General features: G+C 44.3%; 1 pseudogene; it reads right to left on the bottom strand.

Moving 5' to 3' along the window:
* Positions 1–10,874: 10,874 nt before the first annotated feature.
* On the bottom strand, positions 10,875–17,249 carry LOC112647555 (meiosis-specific nuclear structural protein 1-like; annotated as a pseudogene).
* Between the last annotated feature and the right edge of the window lie 5,479 nt (positions 17,250–22,728).

Raw genomic sequence — 22,728 nt, 5'->3', positions numbered from 1 at the left:
CTAGACTTCTCAGTAATTGTCACCCCCCAAAAAAAAAACCCCTCACTTCAAAGTAGCACTTCTTTAAAAAAGTTCCCATTTGTATTCCATTGCCTATTTTAATAGATGTCAGATTATTTCTGTTTTTTCCCATGTTTTGTTTAAAGTCCACCTCCTGAACCTCAGTCCTGCCCTCCGGAGTGGCCCTGGACAATGTACGGTTTAATCTGTGTCCTTCCAACGCTGGGACAGTTACCCTAAACGGTTGGAAATGAATGAGAGAAAACCTCAGAGCGAGAGGACTCAGCCACACGTCCTACCCCCTCCCAGGCAACCCCGAGGAAGGATGCCCTGAGCGGGGCGCGGGGGCCGAACTCCAGCCACGTCCCCGAGGCGGGCTCCTCCTGCCTGGCCCCTCCACGGTCCTGGCGCGTCCCTCCCGCGGCCGCCACCCCCAGGGCCGCTCCCCGCACGCCCGGCGCGAGGGCAGGGTCTCCCCAGCCCCTAGACCCGGGGCCTGGCACGCGGCGCGGGGTGGGGGCGTGAGGCCGGGGGCGAGGTCCCCGGGGTCCGAGTTCCCCTGGGGCCAGCTTCTCCCGCACCCCCGCTGCTCTCCTGCTTTGCTCCTACGCTCGCTCAAATAAAATATTAAAAGAAGAGAAAGAAGGAGACAGCCACGTAGACCTGTTAGGAGGGAGAGGATTTTAGGTGGAGGCTGCACTAAGGTGGGAGCATACCTGTGTTCAAACAGCAGGAAGGAGGCTGCTGGAGCGTGAGCAAGGATTTTGAGAGGTGGAAACCAGGAGAGGGTGAGGTCTCCAAAGGTTCCCTCTGGCTACGGTGGAGTGAATGGACTGATGGGAGGCAAGTCTGGAAGCAGGAAGACCACTCAGGAGGCTGGATTATCAAAGGGGTAGGGGTAGGTGGAGAGGAGCACCAGGGCATTTCCATGTTTACTTGGGTGAGGAGGGATGGGCATGGAGACTAAGGATTCACAGCGGCTGGAGGCAGGAGGAAAACAGAGTGTCTCGGAAGCCACAGAAAGAACTTCTGTAAAAGAACACAGAGGGATTCCAATGTGTCAAATAAATTGAGGACTAGGAAGTGACCATTGGAATTAGCATAGGGTTAGGTCTTTGGTAACCCTGACAAGTGGTTTTGGTGGAAGTAGGAGGAAGCACGGTAACGTGGGAGAGCAAGTTTAGGAGCTAATGGGCGGTGAGTATCCGAGATGGTGAGTTTACTGCCAAAGGTAACCAAGAAAGGGTGCTGTGATAGCTGGCGAATGTAGTGGGTCTTTTTTGGTGGGAGAAGTTACTGCATATTTACGTGGTCATAGAAATGATCTGGAAAAGGAAAATCTGATTATGTAAAAGAAGGGAATTGGTGGAGCAACACCTTTACAAAAAGGCGTTGAGAAGCTGGGATCCAATGTGCTGTGGAAGGAAATGATTCGAGAGAGAGCACTGTGGATAATTCCTCTGTATTAGCAGGTAGGAAGGCAGAATGTGTGGGTACATGTGGTAAGAAGCTGGGGGAGTCGTCTTTTCAGTGCTCAGAGTCTCTCAATGCAGTAGGAGCCATGCCATCCACTCGGGAGAGGAGGAGCAGGGAGGTGTAAACAGTCATGGAAGTGTGGGAAAGTGAATGGAGAGGGAGGGAAATAGTGGCCTGTCAGACAGCATCAGGAGTCCCACCTGAGGGTCATGGTCGTGGATTTAGTGTGACTGTGATGTTCTCTCCAACCCCGTTCAGCTGTAGGGGTGCTGGCAAAGTACGAGGGGGAGATGTGGCTTTAAATAGGCTTGTGGTGGGGGATCCCTGGGTGGCTCAGCAGTTTAGCACCGCCTTCAGCCTTCAGCCGGGGTGTGATCCTGGAGTCCCAGGATGAGTCCCACATTAAGCTCCCTGCATGGAGCCTGCTTCTCCCTCTGCCTCTCTCTCTCTCTCTGTGTCTCTCATGAATAAATAAATAAAATCTTTGGAATATAAATAAATAAATAAATAAATAAATAGGCTTGTGGTTTGATGAAAGCAGTGAGGGATGAGGAAGTTGAGGGTGTGTGATGATTGGCCATGGGATTTGGGTTAAGGAAGAGGAGAAGACAACAGAAGGGTGAGGGAGTGTGAGATGTGGTGGTATGAGTGGATTGGGGGCTTGGGTTGCATCAAAGGATTACAGAGTTGAGTTGAGGTATTAAGGCAGATGACATGAGGGGTCATAGATGACTCCAGGCTAGGAGGCTTTAATAAGGGTGATCTGGAAGTTGCACTGAGGGGACCTGCTGATGGAGACACACATTCCATCTCCACACCCGGGGATTCCAAGGCTGTGGGAGAGACGGACAGTCCCCATTTGCCAGGGTTTAAGGGGACAGTGTCCTCAGATCATCCCGGTTTTCCCTGGAGCAGTGAGGTGAATGGGACTTTCACTGGAGGGGCTCAGGGATAGCAAGATGGTGCTGATCCAGAGTTTATTTGTTGGGCTGGGTAGGGGGGATGTGCTTGTGGATCTTTGAATGTCAGTGGTAAGGAGTCCTGGGCTTAGTGAAGGGCATCATGAAGTTGGTCCCACAGAACTGATGTTGGCAATGAGACAGGAGACATGGGGGAGGGGAGGAGAATATTGGAAGTAACCTCTTGACTCTGATGTGGGCCAGGAGGTCTGGGATGTGGTCTTGTCTCTTGCTGTTAATGGAAGGTAGGAGACCTGCTAAGGTGGCGTCCTAGATGCTCTGAACTGACCTCACTCTAGACTTTCATTGTGTAGAGGCGAGTGCTTTGGGGCTATTCCTTGCCTCCATTGAGTAGCCTGAAGATCAGGGTTGTTAGTCTGAGAGCCAGGACTTCCTCTGGCTGCTGTGATGGTCAGTGCACAAGCCTGCAGAGGCGTGTTCTTAGTCCCTATGTGAAGGATGGCTTCTGTGGCTCCTTCTGGGGGAGGGTGGAATTTATGTTTTAAAAATATCCTTATTCTGGGCAGCCTGGGTGACTCAGCGGTTTAGCGTTGCCTTTGGCCCGGGGCATGATCCTGGAGACCCGGGATCGAGTCCCACATCAGGCTCCCTGCATGGAGCCTGCTTCTCTCTCTGCCTGTGTCTCTGCCTCTCTCTCTGTGTCTCTATGAATAAATAAATAAAAGTCTTAAAAAAAATGTTGAAGGCATTGCTACATGGTGTGAGAACTCTGATGTCATTTTGGTAACTGACCCTTTATAACTGAACTTTTTTCTCCGTGGAAACCCTTAGAAGAATTTCCCTGAGTCTGTGGTAGGTACTCCCTGCCCCAACTAAATTCTAATTGGCATCAATCCAGAGATTTGTGTGCTTTCGTTCTAGATGATGACTATTACTTTGGTAGTTTAAATTTTTCTTTCTTTCTGAGACTATTGTTTTGGATGGCCTGGGTTGGTCTATTTCTATTATTTTTTTCCTTTTGTTTCAGTGCAAACAGACAATGTTTTAGATAGAGTTCCTAATTTTTTCCTACCCTTCTATTAAATCATTTGGCAGTCATAATTTTGAGAACTCTTTTTTCTGGTCTGTCTTTCTTTCTTTCTTTCTTTCTTCTTCTTTCTTTCTTTCTTCTTTCTTTCTTTCTTTCTTTCTTTCTTTCTTTCTTTCTTCTTTTTTTATAATGGCTCCTTTTTTGTGAATGTAATAGCTACTTCAATGTTTTCTGAGAATTCTGAGATTTTTTTCAGAGTTCTATAAATTATCCTTGTCTCTGGGGTTTTTTACTTTGTTCATTTTTTTTTAAGATTTTATTTATTCATGAGAGACAGAGAGAGAGAGAGAGAGAGAGGCAGAGACACAGGCAGAGAAGCAGGCTCCATGCAGGGAGCCTGACATGGGACTCAATCCTGAGTCTCCAGGATCACACCCCAGGCTGAAGGTGGCACTAAACCGCTGGGCCACCGGGGCTGCCCTACTTTGTTCATCTTTATTTTTACTCTCAAGCTGCTCCTCCTGCATTTGATTTATGGCTGTCTTTTAGGTTGCTAGTGCAGGCTTATGGGTATCTAGGTCTCATTTTAGTTAAGTCTTCATGCAAGCTGGGCAGTTCTCTTGGATGGCTTTATTTTAGGGCAGCAGGCTGAGGAGTCTAACATTAATTTAACACAGCAGTTTAACACTGCTGTCACCACCATAGCTTCTCTCTGCACAGCCATTTCATATGCCTTTTCTGGAGAAGAGCCTTCCTAGGTGTGCAAGCATCATGTTGACTCTGCTGTTTTGTTTGTGTGGATTACGGAGCAGGAGTGGAATACTGCCCAGTATGGGCATCTGATAGACTTTCACTCAGCCCCTCACTCTGGACTCCTTTTGATGGGCTAATAAAAGCAAGTGATAGGTATGTATAGTTTTGAGGAAGTGGATTTAGGGGAGGTGGTTAATTTAACTGCCTCTGTTATAAAGTTCTAACGGTCACAACTACAGTTGACCCTTGAGTGACCCATGGGTCCACTCATATACAGATCTGTTTCAATAAATATATAGTACTATAAATGCATTTTCTCCTCCTCATGATTTTTTTTTTTTAATGATAGTCACAGAGAGAGAGAGAGAGAGGCAGAGACACAGGCGGAGGGAGAAGCAGGCTCCATGCACCGGGAGCCTGATGTAGGATTCGATCCCGGGTCTCCGGGATCGCGCCCTGGGCCAAAGGCAGGCGCCAAACCGCTGCGCCACCCAGGGATCCCTCTCTTCCTCATGATTTTTAAAAAAATTTTATTTATTTATTCACGAGAAACACGGGGAGAGAGAGAGAGAGAAGCAGAGACACAGGCAGAGGGAGAAGCAGGCTCCATGCAGGAAGCCCGACACGGGACTCAATCCTGGGTCTCCAGGATCAGCCCTGGGCTGAAGGCAGCGCTAAACCGCTGAGCCACCCGGGCTGCCCACAATGGGGGCACTTTAAAAAATATAAAGTAAACCTAAATATCATGACTTGTTTATTTCGTGTCACCATCTTGCCTCCTACACCACCTTTTTAAAAAAATATGTCATATAGGGATTTTTATTGTCTTTCTTTTCCCCTTCATATTCTCTTTTTATTTATTTGAAATATAATCAACATATGTTAGTTTTAGTTATACAATATAATGATTCAATATTTGTATATACTGTGAAGTGATCAACACAAGTCTAGTTAATACCTGTCACATAGTTACAGAAATTTTTTTTTTTCTTGTGATGAGAACTCTTTAGATTTACTCTTAGGAACTTTCAAATTTGCAACACAGTGTTATTACCTGTAGTCACCATGCTATCCATTATACCCCCATGACTTACTTATTTTATATCTGAAAGTTTGTACCTTTTGACTCTCTTCACCCATTTCTCCTTCTTCTGGTCCCCCACATTTGGGAACCATTAATCTTTTTTCCTGTATCTATAAGCTGAATTTTTTTTTATTTTTAGATTCTGCAGATAAATGAGATTATATGGTATTTGTCTTCTAAAGCAGAGTCAAATCTTCTCTGGGGAAATGTCAAGTTTTAGGATGAGCAGTCCTAAATGAATAGTACCAAAGCATTACCACCTGGTAGAAATCACATTCTGTTAAAAAGGTTAAATTATCTTAAAAAATGTGCAAGTCTTCAGGATGGCACACACAAAAAAACAAAAGATTAATGCTTCTTGGGGCACATTTCTTAGAGGGCTTGCCTAGTGTGTAGATAATTGACTTTTGTTTGTGTTACATGACTGGTGACTTCATCGAAAATCTGCACAATTCAGTTTTAGCTCTGGATTACTTCAGTTGAACTTTGTGAAGGTTTTATCTGTGTAGAGTGGTTGTTTGACTTGTTTTAACTTATTAGGGTTTTGGTTTTTTTTTTTTTTCACCCTGTATTAAAGTAAAATTCTAAAAGAAAAGAGGTGTGTGTTAATGCTGAGTGGGTTGGTTTAAGGTTTGGTTTCTTCTAGTCAGGCTTTGTGAACCTTGAGATATTAGATGATAAATCCTGAACATGGAGCTCTTCAGTTCTAAAATCTTTGTTTGAAAGCCTTTTACTTGAACCCAAACCAAAGTACTCTCATTGCCTCTTTTCTAAACGTTCAGGAAAAATATATCACCAGTTCAGACTTTTCATAATAAGGGAGAATCATTTGCCTACCTTATAATAACATGACTCAGTGCTTATCTTTAAAACTGGATTTTAAAAATTGGATAGTATAAATAACAAAAAGGAGTGAGCCACTTTTTATGGGCACCCTATAGTTTTATAGTTATTAATCTAAACTTAAAATTTGGGGATCCCTGGGTGGCTCAGCAGTTTAGCGCCTGCCTTCAGCTCAGGTTGTGATCCTGGGGTCCTGGGTTCGAGTCCCACATCAGGCTCCTGCATGGAGCTTGCTTCTCCCTCTGCCTGTGTCTCTACTTCTCTCTCTGTCTCTCATGAATAAATAAATAAATAAATAAATAAATAAATAAATAAATAAAATCTTTAAAATAAATAAAATTTTATATTTCTTCCTTATGGCGAAAACTACAAGCCACCACATGCACAGACTACACAGTGAGTTGGGTTGGCTCTCCCACAGCTTTTGAGGTGTATTACAAGAGTTCTGGCGATTATCATCTTCCTCCTGTTATTTTGAAAAAAAATTTTTTGTACATTTTGGCTACAATATTGGTGGTAGAACATACTATAATATGGATGATCTCTTAAAAATGGTCTTATATCTCAATATATAAAACATGAGATTTCAATTAGCCAACATATAGTTTTATATTTAGTTTTAGATGTAGTCTTCAGTAATTCATCAGTTGCGTATAACACTCAGTGCTCATCACATCGTATGCCCTTCTTAATGCTCTCACCCAGTTACACCATCCCCACGCCCACCTCCCCTCCAGTGACCCTCAGTTTCCCAGAGTTAAGAGTCTCTCATGGTTTGTCTCCCTCTCTCTTTTTTCCCTGTTAGTTTCCTCTCCTTCCCTTTACTCCTCTGCACTATTTCTTATATTCCACATATGAGTGAAACAATATGATAATTGTCTTTCTCTGATTGACTTACTTCACTCAGCATAATACCCTCCAGTTCCATCTGCGTCAATGTAAATGGTAGGTATTCATCCTTTCTGATGGCTGAGTAATATTCCACTGTATATACAGACCACATTTTCTTCATTCATCTGTTGAAGACATCATGGCTCCTTCCATAGTTTGGCTATTGTGGGCATTGCTGCTATAAACATTGGGGTGCAGGTGTCTCGGTCTTTCATTGCATCTGTATCTTTGGGGTAAATCCCCAGCAGTGCAATTGCTGGGTCATAGGGTAGCTCTATTTTTAAGAGGTACCCTACGAGGGTAGGTGGCTAGGTAGGTAGGTTCCTCTTTGAGGAACCTCCACACAGTTTTCCAGAGTGGCTGTACCAGTTCACATTCCCAAACAGTGCAAGAGGGTTCCCCTTTCTCCACATCCTCACCAACATTTGTTTCCTGTCTTGTTAATTTTAGCCATTCTCACCAGTGTGAGGTGCTATCTCATTGAGGTTTTAATATTTCCCTGATGGCAAGTGATGTGGAGCATTTTTTTCATGTGTCTGTTGGCCATGAGTAGGTCTGCTTTGGAGAAATGTCTGTCCAGGTCTTCTGCCCATTTCTTGACTGGATTTTTTTGTTTTTTGGGGTGTTGAGTTTGATAAGTTCTTTATAGAACTTGGATACTAGCCCTTTATCTGATAAGACATTTGAAAATATCTTCTCCCATTCTATAGGTTGCCTTTTAGTTTTTTTTTAATTTTTTTTTTTAATTTATGATAGTCACAGAGAGAGAGAGAGAGAGGCAGAGACACAGGCAGAGGGAGAAGCAGGCTCCATGCACCGGGAGCCCGACGTGGGATTCGATCCCGGGTCTCCAGGATCGCGCCCCGGGCCAAAGGCAGGCGCCAAACCGCTGCGCCACCCAGGGATCCCTGCCTTTTAGTTTTGTTGACTGTTTACTTTGTTGTGTTGAAGCTTTTTATCTTAATGAAGTTCCAATAGTTCATTTTTCCTTTTATTTTCCTTGTCTTTAGAGACACATCTTTCAAGAAGTTGCTGCAGCTGAGGTAAAAAAAGTTTTTGCCTGTGTTCTCCTTTATGATTTTGATGGATTCCTGTCTCATATTTAGATCTTTCATCCATTTTTAGTGTATCTTTGTGTATGGTGTAAGAAAGTGGCCCAGTTTCATTCTTCTCCATGTGGCTGTCCAATTTTCCCAAATCCATTAGTTGAAGAGACTTTTTTCCATTGGATATTTTTTCCTGCTTTGTTGAAGATTAATTGACTATAGAATTGAGAGCCCATTTCTGGGTTCTCTATTCTGTTCTACTGATCTATGTGTATATGTTTGTGCCAGTACCATACTGTCTTGATGATCACAGCTTTGTAATATAGCTATATTATATTTATTATATATTATATTATATTATATTATATTATATTATATTATATTATATTAATTATTGTGATGCCTCCAGGTTTGGTTTTCTTTTTCAACACTGCTCTGGCTATTCGGGATCTTTTCTGGTTCTATACAAATCTTAGGATTATTTGTTCCAACTATGTGAAGAAAATCCATGGTATTTTGGCAGGGATTGTCCTGAATGTGTAAAATTGCATGACATTTTCATGATATTTATTCTTCCAATCCATGAGTATGAAATGTTTTTCCATTTCTTTGTGTCTCCTCAACTTCTTTCATAAGTGTTGTATAGTTTTTAGAGTATAGATCCTTTACCTCTACAGCTAGGTTTATTCCTAGGTGTCTTATGGATTTTGGTGCAATTGAAAATGAGATTGATTCCTTTATTTCTTTTTCTTCAGCCTCATTGTTAGTGTATAGAAATGCACCTGATTTCTGTGCATGATTTTGTATCAAGGTTGCTGAATTGCTGTGTGAGTTATAGCAATTTTAGGGTGGAGTCTTTTGGGTTCTTCATAAACAGTATCTTGTCATCTGCGAAGAGTGCGAGTTTAACTTCTTTGCCTATTCAGACATGCCTTTTATTTCTTTTTGTTGTCTGATGCTGAGGAAGGACTTCTAGTATTATGTTGAACAGTGGTGAGAGTGGACACCCCTGTTGTGTTCCTGATCTTAGGGGAAAAGCTCTCGATTTTTCTCCATTGAGAATGATACTCGCTGTGGGCTTTTCATAGATGGCTTTTATGATATTGAGGTATGTTCCCTCTATCCCTACACTTTGAAGAGTGTTAATTAGGAATGGATGCTGTATTTTGTCAAATGCTTTTTCTGCATCAACTGAGAGGATCATATGGTTTTTGTCTTTTCTTTTATTAATGTGATCTGTTATATTGATTGATTTGTGAATTTTTAACCACTTTTGCAATCCAGATTTAAATCCCGCTTGGTCTTGGTGAATAATCTTTTTAATGTACTGTTGGATCCTATTGGCTCATATCTTGGTGAGTATTTTGACATCCATGTTCATCAGGGATATTGGTCTCTAACTTTCCTTTTTTTTTTTTTAAAGCTGATTTATTTATTTTTATTTATTTTTATTATTTATTTATTTATTTATTTATTTATGATAGTCACAGAGAGAGAGAGAGAGAGAGAGAGAGAGAGGCAGAGTCATAGGCAGAGGGAGAAGCAGGCTCCATGCACCGGGAGCCCGACGTGGGATTCGATCCCGGGTCTCCAGGATCGCGCCCTGGGCCAAAGGCAGGCGCCAAACCGCTGCGCCACCCAGGGATCCCTCTAACTTTCCTTTTTGATAGGGTCTTTAAAAAAAAATATTTCAAATGTTTATTTGAATTCCAACAGTACACATTCCAACAGAGCTTATAATTTGATAGCATATTTATACACACATCTTTATTGATTTCCTATTGTTCTGTAGTCTACTCTAAATACTAAAACAAAACAAAACAATAAATAAATAAATAAATAAATACTAAAACAATATTGATTTGTTATAAATGCAGATGCATATTGAAGCTGCCAAGATGGTGTCTTTCACTGAAGAGGAATTTATGAAGGTACTTGAATGGGGAAATTCATAAATGATCTACTTTATAATTGAAGTATACAGACTAATGTTTGTATAACTATGTGACCCATATACATTTTATTTAAAGTTATAATGATTTATTTTTATTCTTTACAAGTAATAAAGATAATTGGTGAAAAGCAAATGAAATCTAAGCAACTCCAGAGAATTTCCTGTTTAAATTTAGGGGATACAGAATTGACATGTAATTATTAAAGGAAATATTTTGTAAAATAATAGGAATTTAACTTTTGATTCTTTCTTGTGACCCACTTGCTCTCTTATGTTTTAGAGATTCAGCTTTAGTTCATAAATGATAGTTTGTGTGATAGAAATTCTGTTAAGTTCTTATTGACAATAAAACACTTTGAAATTCCTCAGTCTTAATTATTCTCTTCCCTTATAGTATAAAGAAAAAGAGGGCAGCCCCGGTGGCGCAGCGGTTTGGCGCCGCCTGCAGCCTGGGGTGTGATCCTGGAGACCAGGGATCGAGTCCCACATCAGGCTCCCTGCGTGTCGCCTGCTTCTCCCTCTGTCTGTGTCTCTGCCCCCCTCTCTGTGTGTCTATAAATAAATAAAATCTTAAAAAAAAAAAAAGAAAAAGAAAAAGATACTTTGGCCAAATCTGGGAAGTAAAGTTCCTAAAACACAAATACCTATGGAACTGTAGTCTGGAGATGCAGAAAAAGCTCTAAGCGGTAGGAGTAAAATGGAGAAATTAGTCTCTTGGGTTTGGCCTGTAATGTATTTTTATATATGGAGTGTTGTGACATGGTATGCAACTCAGATCTTCAAATTATCAGTACAAGAACAAGAATTTGACTAAAAGCAATTTTGCAGCTAAAAAAAATATTCTGTAATTTTTAAAATCAGAAAACAAATATTTTCTTTTTTTTTTTTTTAAGATTTTATTTATTTATTCACGAGAGACACAGAGAGAGAGAGGCAGAGACACAGGCAGAGGGAGAAGCAGGCTCCATGCAGGGAGCCAGACGTGGGACTCGATCCTGGGTCTCCAGAATCATACCCTGGGCCGAAGGCAGGTACCAAACCACTGAGCCACCCAGGATACCCCAAATATTTTCTTATAATTGTTTACAAATGATGAATTACCAGACATGCTTTTAGAAAATCCAAATAGATTACATTTCAGGGATAGTGAATCCATAAAACGAAAGTTATAGTGACATCTAGTGGTGAAAACAATCCATGTTTTGTCACATCTTTGATGGTATCACTTTCCTTCACAAATTTCATTCCTTTTCCTAAATTCTTCACCAAACATATCAATATCATCCTCTTTTTATTTTTTAAATTTTATTTATTTATTCATGAGAGACACACAGAGAGATAGAGAGGCAGAGACACAGGTAGAGGGAGAAGCAGGCTCCATGCAGGGAGCCTGACATGGGACTCGATCCTGGAACCCCAGGATCACGCCCTGGGCCGAAGGCAGATCCAAACCGCTGAGCCACCCAGGGATCCCCTATCCTCTTTTTAGAATACTCCTGTAGGGAGATATCCTATTGATTTCGTAGCATGTTCTCTAAGAAGTTTTAGTCTTTCTTCAATAATTCCATCAATGTGTCCTTGTCTTCTTTGCTACAACTGCCATTCTTCCAGTTCACATTATCTGTTAGGAACTGGTTGCGACGCTCTTCAGTGAGTTTTCCCATAGCCCTCCTGTATTCTAGTTGCTTCGTTCTTTGTTTCTGAGCATTCATCAGTTCTATCCGATCATCCTCAGCAAGATTAGCAAGCATAGCCTTTCAAAAGGCTTCCTCAAAAAACAAAAAAACAAAAAACAAAAAAAACCCAACAACAAAAAAAAAACAAAAGGCTTCCTCTTCCTCTTTGGCAGCCTGGAGTACTAGTTCCTTCATGGCCATTTATTCTATAAAATTTTGCTTCAACTCCTTTTGCTTTTTCTCAATTTCTCTTCTGCTTCTTTTTTAAGTTTCATCTTATGTATTTCAGCTTGTTTTTCCTGGTATAATTCTTGTCTCACTTGTTCCAGATCTTCACATTGCCACAGCATTTCTTCCAATTTTTGAGTCAGTGTATTCTGAAGCTGTAGCCTTTTTTCCTCATTTTCTTGAACTTTTGCCATCTGATCTTCTTCTCTTTGTTGCTGCATGTTGGCAAATTCAATGATTTTTCTGTTTTCTTCTTCCATCTCCTCACACTTCTTCGTTCTCTTCTTTCTGAAACTCTTCTATATATCTTCGAGTTACATTCATTTTTTTCTAACTTTTTAAAAAATTTTTATTTATTTATGATAGTCACAGAGAGAGAGAGAGAGACAGAGAGAGAGGCAGAGACATAGGCAGAGGGAGAAGCAGGCTCCATGCACTGGGAGCCCGACGTGGGATTCGATCTCGGGTCTCCAGGATCGCGCCCTGGGCCAAAGGCAGGCGCCAAACTGCTGCGCCACCCAGGGATCCCCTTTTTCTAACTTTTGTTGTCTTTCCAATTGATCTTCTTCATAGATTTTCCAAACAATCACATCAATCATGAGTTTCTCTTTCAGGAACTGCTCATACCCTTCCTCCTTTTTCTTGTTCTTCAAGTTGTTTCTCTAAGTCCAGATAATACCGTACTTTTACCTTATTTCATTTGTCCTCTACAGCAGTCTCCTCTTTCTTTATTGCTCTCTCATGTTCTTCCATCCTGGTTTTGGCTATTTCAGCATCACATTTTATTTGCTTGTATTTAATGGCCTCCTTCTCTGCAATCTGGGCTGCCCTTTCTTTATTCATGTAAACTGCTTTTAATTTCTTCTCCAATTCTCTGAGCTCAATACTGTTTTCTCTTACTTATTGCCTCATCTTTTTATCCTTTAGAGTTTCATGTTTTAGTTTTGCGAATTCTTTAGGCAATGTTTCTTTTTTCAAGCTGGAGTTCCCTCAATATTTTGTTTTCTTCTGCCTTTTGAATGGCTTCTTCCATATCCAACTCAAATTGTTCATTCTGTAATAATCCGAGGAGTCTCTTGTGCTCCACGTGGTCATCATTTTCATTCTGCACCACCCAGTCCCTGATATTATTCTGTATCTTTCTTAGTGATTGGACATGCAGTTGTTCACAGTAATTTATATATACTGATTTCTGATGCCTTTCACTGAAGCTCAAAGTTTGCCTTCTGGAAGCCATCTTGGCAGAGGGAAATCCCCCTGTTGGACTCTGGTGGCCACCACTTCCCACTGTAAAAGCAGTGGCGGGCATCCTTTTTGATAGGGTCTTTGGTTTGGGATCAGAGAAACACTGGCCTCATAAGAAGTTTGGAAGTTTTCTTTCCATTTCTATCTTTTGAAACAGCTTCTGTAGAATAGGTATTAGTTGTTCTTTAAATGTTTGGTAGAATTCCCCTGGGAAGCCATCTGGCCTGGACTTGTTTCTTGGGAGTTTTTGATGACTGATTCAATTTCCTTGGGTTATTGGTCTGTTCAGGTTGTCTATTTCTTCCTGTTTCAGTTTTGGTAATTTGTAGGTTTCCAGGAATGCATCCATTTCTTCCATTCCTGCCTAATTTTGGCATATAGCTGCTGCTAATACCTTTTTAAAAAGATTTTATTTATATATGGTGGGGGCGGGCAGCAGAGACATAGGCAGAGGGAGAAGCAGGCTCCATGTAGGAGCCTGATATGGGACTCGATCCTGGGACTCCAGGATCATGCCCTGGGCTGAAGGCAGGCGCTAAACTGCTGAGCCATCCAGGGATCCCTCATAATATGTTTTCAAAATCATTTGTATTTCCTTGGTGTTGGTTGTGATCTCTCCTCTTTCATTCATGATTTTACTAATTTGAGTCTTTTTTTCTTTTTTTTAAAATAAGTCTGGCTAGGGGCTTCTCTATCTAATTAATTCTTCCAACGAACCAGCTCCTACTTTCATTGATCTATTCTACTGTTTTTCTGGTCTCTATTTCATCAAGTTCTGCTCTAATCATTACCTCTCTTCTTCTGCTTGGTTGAGGCTTTGCTGTTCTTTCTCTAGTTCCTTAGGTATAAGGTTAGCTTATGTATTTGAGATTTTTCTAATTTTTGAGAGAGGCTGGTATTGAAATATACACCTTTGCCGTATCCCATATTCCAATATATGTTTTCATTTTCATTACTTTCCATGAATTTTTAAAATTCTTCTTTAATTTCCTGGTTGACCTGTTCATCTTTTAGTAGGATGCTTTTTAACCTCCACGTGTTTGAGTTTCTTCCAAATTTCTTCTTGTGATTGGGTACTAGTTTCAAAGCATTGTGGTCTGAAAATATGCAGGAGATAATCTCAGTCTTTTGTTACTGGTTGAGACCTGATTTGTGACTTAGTATGTGGTTTGTTCTAGAGAAAGTTCCATGTGCAGTTGAGAATAATGTGTATTCTGCTGCATTAGGATGGAATGTTCTGTATATATCTGTGAAGTCCATTTGGTCCAATGTGTCATTCAAAGCCCTGTTTCTTTGTTGATCTTCTGTTTAGAACATCTGTCCATTTCTGTGAGTGGGTGTTGAAGTCTCTTACTATTAATGTATTATTATCTATGTGTTTCTTTACTTTCGTTATTAATTGGCTGATATGATTGGCTGCTCCCGCAGTAGGGGCATAAATACTTCTATTAGGTCTTCTTGTTGGATAGATCCTTTAGTATGGATATAGTGTCCCTCTTCATCTCTTACTACAGTCTTTGATTTAAAAATGAATTTATCTGATATGAGGGTTATTACCCCAGCCTTCTTTTGAGGTCCATTTGCATGGAAAGTGGCTTTCCACCTCCTCATTTTCAGTCTGAAGGTGTTCTTTAGGTCTAAAATGAGTCTCTTGAGATAGTATATAGATGAGTCTTGCTTTTTTATCCAGTCTGGTATCCTGTGTCTTTTGACTGAAGCATTTAGCCCATTCACATTCAGAGTGGCTTTTGAAAGATATGTATCTAATGCCATTGTATTATCTGTACAGTCCCTGTTTCTGCAGATTGTCTCTGTTTCTTTGGACTCCCTTTTCACTTACAGGATCCCCCTTAGTATTTCTTACAGGGCTGGCTTGGTGGTCATATATTCTTTGTTTCCATCTGTCCTGGAAGCTCTTTATCTCTCCTTCCATTAGGAATGACAGCTTTACTGGATAAAGTATCTTTGGCTCCATGTTTTTCTCATTTAGTGCCCTGGATATATCATGCCAGTCCTTTCTCGCCTGCCAGGTCTCTGAGGATAGGTCTTCTGTCATTCTAATATTTCTCCCCCTGTATATTAGGAATCTCTTGTCTTGAGTTACTTTCAGGATTTTCTCTTTATCTGAAATTTGCAGGCTTCACTATTATATGTCAGGATGTTGATCAATTTCTTGTTGGTTTTGGGAAATGTCCTCTCTAGCTCTTGGAAATGAATGCTTGTTTCCTTCTCCAGATTGGGGAAGTTCTCATCTGTAATTTGTTCAAATACACCTTCCGGTTCCCTCTCTCCATGCCCTCAGGAATTCCAATAATATGGATTTTTTTTTTTTTTCAAACTAACACATCTCTTGGAGCCTCTCTTCATGGGTACTTAGTTATTTTTCTCATTTTCCTTCTTTTTCATCAACTTGTCTTCTAAGTCACTTACTCTCTCTTTTGCCTCATTTACCCTAGCTGTTTGAGCATCCAGTTTAGACTGCATCTGTTTTTTCTTTTTTTAATTTTGACTTGATTAGATCTCATTTCTGCACTAAGAGATTCTCTAGTCTTTTATGCTTTTTTTCAGGCCCAACTGGTAACTTTATCATTGTAATCCTGATTCCATCTCCAAAATTTGATGAAGAGATAAGGGACCAGAAAATATAAGAAAAAATACAAGTAAAGAGAGAAATTAAAAAGGGAGCAAAGGGTGGGGGAGAGACTATAATGTCACAGAGTGGACCAAAATAGTGACCCCCTTGTTTCTGAGTGTATTTTAGCCCGTGTATTAGAATGTACTAAATTCCAATTTTTTTAAAAAAGATTTTATTTCTTCATGAGAGACAGAGAGAGAGAGAGGGAGAGAGAGGGAGAGAGAGAGGCAGAGACACAGGCAGAGGGAGAAGCAGGCTTTATATAGGGAGCCTGATGTAGGACTCGATCCCGGGACCACAGGATAAGGTCCTGAGGTGAAGGCAGACGCTCAACCGCTAAGCCACCCACGCGTCCCTAAATTCCAAAATTATAAAAAAAAGCAAAACTTATATAGAGAGACAACACAAAAAAGAAAAAAAATGGGAAGTAGTGGAGAGAGAGAATATAATCTCACAGAATGGACCAAAACTGTGATCTACTTGGTTCTGAGTATATTTTGGTCTGTCTGTTAAAGGGTACTAAATTCCAAAATTATAAAAACAAAAAGAAGACATATATATACAAAATTAAAGTGAATATGGTGAAAAGTAGCCAGAAATGAAGAATGTATGTATAACATGTAATTGTGAAATATGAAAGTTAAAAAAGAGAACTTAAAAACGAAGAGTTGATAATATATTAAACTGAGATGAGAGAAAAGAAAGCATATTGGAAAATCTTAACCTGAAATATAAACACATCATAAGACAGAAACCTTGATTTCTACATACTAGTTCCCCTCAGTCCTGGAGTTTTCCAGTGCTGACTGGTCAGTAAACGTGCTGCTTCCCTGTTCTTCCAGCTGGTCTTCTAGGGGAATCAGCGGGCGCTGATTCTCAGTTCTGTACCTGGGGGGAGATGCTCTGCCTCTTGCCAGGTGGCCAGGCTCAGTGCTTGCAGTTTGCTGCTGAGCTCTTTGTTCCCTGGAGGCTTTTGGGCCTCTTTTAGGAGTGAAAAAAAAAAAAAGAAAAAAAAAGGGGCTGCACGTGCCAAACTGCAGACTCCTCTCTTGTCCGGGGTGGGGGCGGCCAGAGGGGGTGGGGGGGCAGCAGGGGGACACTGCTTTGTGCAAACCAGGGGGCAGGGCTTTTGCCCGCGTGTATGCACACCTGTTCGCCCCTCCCAGAGAAAGTGGAGGGGCGCCCTGTTTCTGTCCGTCGAGGAGCGTTCCCGGTGGTCTCAGGTGCCCCTTTCCCAGCGACCCCCGGGGGCCGCCGCTGTTGGTGGCCTGTGGCGGAGCGGGTGGAGTCGGTAGGGGAGTCCGTGGTTCCCTCCCCACCCCCTCGGTGGCCGGGTCTCGCACGTGCCTCCCCCGCCGGCCAGCAGGGGGGAGGCGCCCGTCCGGTCCCCAGGCGGGGGGAAGCAGGGTCCTGCGTACGGTCGCTGCGCTGCATGCTTCGGGGGTGGCGCCCGGCGCGGGCGCTCGGCCTGGGGCTGGGACGGGGGAGGGGGAGGGCCGGTGGGCCTTGGCCGACAGGATCGTGGGTGTCGCGGGCTGGGGGGGGGGGGGGGTGGCCGCACGGACCCCTTCCCAGAGGGAACGTGAGGCCGGAGGGCGGCCAGCGCGCGCACCTCCCGGGACGGCGGCCAGCGGCACGGTCCTTCCCCTTCCGGGCGGGCCTCGCGGTGGTGAGCTGGGCGGGCGCTCGCCCCTGCCCCTTGGACAAATCCGGAGGGGTTGGGGGCAAGTCTCGCCAGATCGCACAGTAAACGTCACGGGAACTCAGCAGGCGTGGAAGTCTGAAGCCTGGGCGCCTGTGCCGCGACATAGGAGCGCTGGGCCGATCTTGTCTGGGGAGGTCCGGATCGCCTGGCGTTCCGTGAGGCCCATAAGGGCCCTTCCGATCTGGGGGTGCACAAAGCACTGAAATCGCGATGTTGGGGCATCTGGGTCCCTTCCTGACACTCCAGGAGGGCATTAGGTCCTGAGAGGGGCAGTGAGCCTGCCCAAGAGCTGGCTCGTCTACACAGAAGGGCTCCCGCGGGCATTCCCCGGCTTCCAATCTCTCAGGACCGTCCGTGTGAGTTGCCGCAGGCAGGAGCAAAGCTGTCACCGGGGTTTGCCAGATCGCACGAGATTTGGCAAATCCCGAGTGATCTCAGTCCACATCTCATGAGATCTCATCAAAATCTCCGAGATCTTGGGCCCAGCCAGGGAGCTGCGGGCGAAACGGTGAGGTGTCTTGCCGAAGCTGCCTGCCCTTGAGCGGACGGTCACTCCCCAGCAGAGTCTGCTCTGGGCTCCTTACACACGTGATGACGCACAGCGGGACTGGGCACAACCTGCACCATTTCTGATTTCAGAAGTGCTCCCAGACACGATGTGCCAGAAGACACGGTATCTCACACGCCAGTCCCTGGGGCTTCACGTCCCCGGTGAAGTGGGCCCAACAGGACAGCCGTGAATTCAGGATGGATGATCCCCGTGGCCTCTTATGCAAAAGACACCAGAGGGGCTAGAACCTGGAGGGCAAGAGAAGGAAGCCATGCGCCCCAGGAGGCCACGTCAGCACCTCGGCGGGCTCCCGGCGGCTTGGCCGGTCTTCACCATGTGAAGGCTATCTGTGCCTCACAACATACCAGCAAAGAAAAAAAGAAAAAAAAAAAAGAGAGAGAAGTGACCTCTTTCCTTGCCGGATGTCATGTAAACTGATGGCAAGTCTCAGGAATTCTCTGGCTGCCTTTCAGGAATCCACCGACCAAATCTCACAAGAACTCTAGCCAAATCTCATGAGATCCAAGTTCACTCCTTGGACCTGGGCCCAAATCCCCGGGAGGTTGGGCAAATCTTGCAGATCTCATACTAAATCTCACAACGCGACCTGCAGGAAGTCACAAGGAGTCTCATCCCAAACATACTGGTGTTTTAGCCATTGGGTGAGGTGCTGTAAAAAGGGAGCAGTGCATGCAGGACAAATGGGCTCCATGGCTCTTTTTCCCAGGAAAATGGAGGTGATAGAAATAGAAGGGAAGGAGGAAAAGGGAAATGCCATAAACCCCAGAGCAGGATATGTGACCACATAGGCAGGCTCTCCCTGGGGGTTACCGTCTCTCACACCCTCAAGACCGCCTGTGTTTGTCTTGCAAGCCCCCGAAAAACAAAGAGAAGCCACCTCATTCCTGAGCCAGATCTCACATCCATTGGCCTATCTCACCAATTCTCTGGCTCCCTCTCAGGAATCCTCAGACCAAATCTATCAAGAATCTGGATAAACCTTGGCAACCACAAAGCCCACTCACAGGAACTAGGCCCCAGGCCCCTGAGGGGTGGGGCCAAATACCGCCAGACCTAGATGGAAACATGGAGAGCACTGGAGCACAAGGGGACCTTGGCAAGTCTGGATACTCCTGAGCCTTGATACCTGTGAGGCCTCAGAGCTAGTGCCCTGACATTTCCATTTGGCAAGGCTGGGAACACCTGGCAGGCTGCTAAGGTCACAGAGGCCATTCTGATGTGGGAGTCCAATGGGAGCCCTGAAACGGGGAAGAAGGGATCCCCAGGCCCTACCTTCAGTATGTGAGAGGCAGTCCACCCAGGAAGGCATTAGGTACAGGAAGAGGCAAGAGGAAAAAGAAGAAAAAAAAAAAAAAAAAAAAAAAAAAAAAAAGAAGCTGCCGCCTTGTTCCTGAGCTGGATCTCCTGTCCTCTTGGGGCTGATCTTGCCAATTCTCTGGCTTCCTCTCAGGAATCCTTGGACCAAATCTGAGAATCTGGACAAACCTCGGGATGGCAAAGCCCACTTGTGGGAACTGGGCCCCAGTCCCGAGAGGTGGGGTCCAATCTCGTCAGATCTAGAAGGAAATCTCATGAAATCTGGAGAGAAATGTCAGGGGACCAGCCAAAAATGCTGTTTCCCAGGATTATTCCCCAGCTCCCCAAGGTGCCTCTGTTTTAGAGATCTTGATTAACTGATCATTTGGGCCACTTTTTTCTCTTCCCCTTTTAAATTCTTGCTTTTAACTCCACCAATAAAGAGTGAGCCCAGCTAGATCTTGGATCTTCTCCCTTTAATAAAAGCAGAACCCCAGGCCTGGGTGTTCTCTCTCACTGTAAGCTTGCTGGGTTACAGCTGTGCCATGCAATTTCCAGGTCCTGTAAAAATAATAAACCTTTTTTTGTTGTCGTTCCCATTTCGTGATTATTCTTGCTCAAGAGGATCTTGCAATCATAAGAACCACAGGGTTGGTTCCGCCACAACATCAGTTATTGATAGGCTGAGACCACACAACAGCAGGGCTGGGACGAAGGCAGGTCTCTCCCAGGCATGAACAGAGTAAAGCCATGGCTTGCTAAGCCAGAGCAGGTTGACCTTTTTTAGAAAATCCTGGTGTTTGACTTATAATGCCTAAGCAAGTCAACTCACATTATTCACCTTAACTTTTCACCTTGCTCTAAATCTCCAAATCCCAAATCAAAGCATGGGCCCGGAGTCTACAAAAACAGTCCTTCTATGCAAACCTCCCAGGGAAGAATCCTTTGTTAGACGTATGTGAGCAGGTGTATAGGTTAACCAACATACTAGTTGGGGCAGATGTAAAAATTCTAGCTCTGCCACTTACTTGCTCTAATTCCTGCTACTGAACTCAAAGGACTTGTTCACTTGCTACGTAGAAAGACAACGAACTGTATAAAACTAAGTCCGTTCCAGTGCAAAGTGCAGTGGAGCTCAGGAAGGCATGGCCGACATAACCTCTGGGGCCAACCTACCTTCGAAGACCAAGGAAGTCCCCTGGAGAGAAACTATAAGCAACCAGAAGAGGCCCTGAGCATGTTCCTAGCGCTGGCGGTGGCTGGCTGCTGCCCACTGTGCCTTGTCCCCCAGGGAACTAGAGCCGGCTGTCCACCCTGCCAGCCTACAGGGTATCACCCCAGCAAAGCTCTCCCCGCTGGTCTCTTCCTTCCTGCTCTCTTGTCCAGTCTGCGTGCACACGCTCATCTGCATGTAAAGCTCTTTGCTTTCTCTAAAACAAAAACCTCCTTGACTCCATATCTTTGTCCCTTCTCCCCTCTACAGTACACATCACTGAAAGAATTATCCATACTGTTTTAACCTCCTTTCCTCCCCTTTTCCCTGAAACGATGCCAGGCAGGTGTTCTTTGGCACCACTCAAAAAAAATGCTGCTCTACCCACCAATGACCTTGCTAGGACAGGTATGCTTCTGATGTCTCCTCCCATGTGATGTGGGCTCCACTACTGGAACCTTCCTGCTTCCACAGCCCCTCACAGACCCCCAGGAGAGAAGCGATCATTGCGAGTTTGGAAGGCATGACAGCCTGGCCACTTCCTCCCCTCTAAGACTCTCCAGCCTTCCGGGAACAGTCTGTTCCTCTCTACTTTTGCTCCTTGGAGGTGGCCAATGACAGCAGCACTGATGTCCCTTGGAAGCTGACAGGAAATGGGTAATTTTGGGCAGCACCCCAGACTGCTGGGCCAGAATCTGTTCGGTAAAAACGCAGGGGTGTCTGGTGCCTCCACACTCTAATCCTCACATTCTCTAATTGAACCTTTTTTTTTTTTTTTTTAATTTTTATTTATTTATGATAGTCACAGAGAGAGAGAGAGAGAGGCAGAGACATAGGCAGAGGGAGAAGCAGGCTCCATGCACCAGGAGCCCGATGTGGGATTCGATCCCGGGTCTCCAGGATCACGCCCTGGGCCAAAGGCAGGCTCCAAACCGCTGCGCCACCCAGGGATCCCTCTAATTGAACCTTTAGTAGTGATCAAGGAGATTACTTTGATCTGCCATGTACCTATTGTTTCTCAGCTGGCTCTGAAACTGGGAAAAATGGATGGTATCCTCTGGTCCTTCCAACCTCCCAGACCTCCCTGTTGCTCAAAGCTGTGGGCGCTGCTTGGTTCTGACCTTAAACTGTGAGCTGCTCTGGACACCGTCCTCACTGCCTTCATCTTCAAACATATCCTCAACTTGGCTGCTAAGCATCCCCCTCTCTCCATGGCCCCTCCTGGCTTGTCCTGGTGGCAGTGTTCCAGGAGCTGAGCCTTGGCTCTCACTGGCCACTCATTTCTGGGCCTCCTTGTCTCCTGTCACCCTCATGCTGACAACTCCCAAAGGTACGTCTCCAGCCCCATCTCTCCCCTTGAATCCAGCTGAGTGGCTGTGCTGTCAGGTGGAAACAGGGTCTCCAAGTGAACGTGACCAGGACCAAATCCTTCACTGAGCACCGCCCCCCCTCTGCTCTCCTAATCTTTTCCATCTAAGCAATTGCAATGCATTCTTTGTGTTCAGGCACACATCCCAAGTTACCTTTCTCCCCAAGCACATGCAGTGGCTTAGCAAAACTGTTAGTTCTGACGTTAGAATATCCTGAATCTAACCACATTTCCCACCTTTGCTGCTCCCACCTGGGTTGCAACAGCCATCCTCCCCTGGGGACACTGGGCAACAATTTCCTATTTTGCCTCCCTTCCTCCACTAGTCCCCCATCCACACCCCCACAGGCTGTTTTCCACTCAGCTCTTGGAATGATCTTTTGAAAACACAAATAGAACCATGTTGACTCCTCTCCCCCAAACTCTCCACTGGCTTCCTATTTCACACTAATAAAATTAGGGTTACCTAAGCCTTAAGCCACCTGGTCCTTGGTTACTTGCTGCTGCCAAGACTCTAGGGCTCTCCCCGTTACCCAGACCAGCCGCCTCCCTGCTATCTCTGGAACCTACAGAGGACACTGCTGCCCCAAGGGCTTAGCTTCTCTATCTGGAGACCTCCTTGCCAATGGCTTTGCATGCATATGTGTCCCTTCATTCAAGTGTCTGCTCAAAAGTCCTCTGCTAACACAGGCCTTCCCTGATGACAAGGCCTAAAAGGATGCCTCCCTCCATCCTTTCTCACCTTCCACTCAGCTGTTATTTACTCTGTGGCCACTCGACGTTACACATTTCG

Source organism: Canis lupus, chromosome 5 (genome assembly GCF_003254725.2).
Source record: "Canis lupus dingo isolate Sandy chromosome 5, ASM325472v2, whole genome shotgun sequence".
Lineage (NCBI taxonomy): Eukaryota > Metazoa > Chordata > Mammalia > Carnivora > Canidae > Canis > Canis lupus.
The sequence above is the reverse complement of the archived record's forward strand: the minus strand, read 5'-3'. Positions and strand labels throughout refer to the sequence as shown.